Source organism: Drosophila bipectinata, unplaced genomic scaffold, assembly GCF_030179905.1.
Source record: "Drosophila bipectinata strain 14024-0381.07 unplaced genomic scaffold, DbipHiC1v2 scaffold_58, whole genome shotgun sequence".
NCBI lineage: Eukaryota > Metazoa > Arthropoda > Insecta > Diptera > Drosophilidae > Drosophila > Drosophila bipectinata.
In genome coordinates, this window is record NW_027222982.1 from 226,924 (window position 1) to 228,174 (window position 1,251).

Below are 1,251 nucleotides of genomic sequence, written 5' to 3' on the forward strand. Positions count from 1 at the left end.
GGATCGAGGTATGTCGTGTTATATCGGTGGAGCAGTGTGGATCATGGTTTCCTAAATTGCAGGGATATATAGGCAGCCTTGGCGATGTGAATTTGGATCCTGCTGGACCAGAAAAAGGGCTATTTTCCTGCTGATTTTATCATGCGGCAGGGTAGAGCACGAAACAGTGGAGGTCCCAGGTAGCTGTCTGGACGCTGATTTAAGCCTGATGGCCAAAGCTGGATTGGCGTCACCAGAGCGCCAGGATGTGGCTTCGAGGTGAGGGGCCGGTGCATTTTGCGGATTAGTTTCTGTCAGCAGCTAAATTGGAACTGGTGCACGGTAAGGATGTTCGTACTTCACATTTGTGCTATGGTGTAAGTTTTATTTATTTGGTTTCAGAGGCAAGCTGTCTGTCTTAGTTTTATACCGGCAGCAAAGTCCGGATCTGGGAACGAGCTGTGAGTTCGGAATATGCGGTGCATTGTGCTTGTGATAGGAGCAAACTGCCAGGCTGTAGGTTTCAGTCTAGAATCCAGAAGAGGATCTGCATGAAACAGGAGTCTGGATTTTAAGATGGGAAGCCGGTGTGTTGCGGCGGATTTGTCTCTACATACAGCCCATGCGTCGCCATCAGCTAAGTTAGACTTGGATCTAGGTTGGTCATGTCGTATTGGTGGAGCGGTATGACTCATGTTTCCATAATTTCAGAAACCAAATTGGCAACCTTTGCGGTGTGGGATTTGAATAGGAACACCGTGGGTGCAGCCACTCTAAAGCGTTCAGATTAATTCGCTTTATTCTGAGTATCCTAAGAGTCAGGCCTGCTGGACCAGAGGATGGACGATTTTGCTGTTGCTTTTATTCTGCGGCAGGGTAGAACATGAAGCAGTGGAGGACCCGTAAAGCCACCTTGACTCTGATTTTAGCCTGATGATCAAAGCGGGATCGGCATCACCAGGACGCCAGGATTTGGCTTCAAAGTGAAAAGCCGTTTTGACAGATTTGTTACTGCCGTCTGTTAATTTGGAGCTGATGCGAGGTAAGGATGCTCTTGCATTGTTTACTGTTTGGAAGCTATCTGCTGTCCCCGTCCTACATCAGGGGGGTAGCGAAAACTGATTCAACAGAGTGTAGCACTAGCTATGAGTATCAGTGTGGCTATTTGGACATTGGCACTTGTTGTTTGGCCAGGAAGGGAGCCAGGTTACCCATGGATAGGGCATAGTAGTTTGCTAGTGCAATGAGCGCGAGAATTTCAGGAAATAAAGC

At 48.0% G+C, this 1,251-nt stretch overlaps 1 long non-coding RNA gene across 1 annotated transcript; it reads left to right on the plus strand.

The window, feature by feature from the left end:
• Positions 1-250: 250 nt before the first annotated feature.
• Positions 251-937, plus strand: LOC138927699 (uncharacterized). Its single transcript, XR_011444179.1, has 3 exons — positions 251-321; positions 382-637; positions 691-937. It is a non-coding gene; the product is annotated as an uncharacterized lncRNA (long non-coding RNA).
• Positions 938-1,251: the final 314 nt, after the last annotated feature.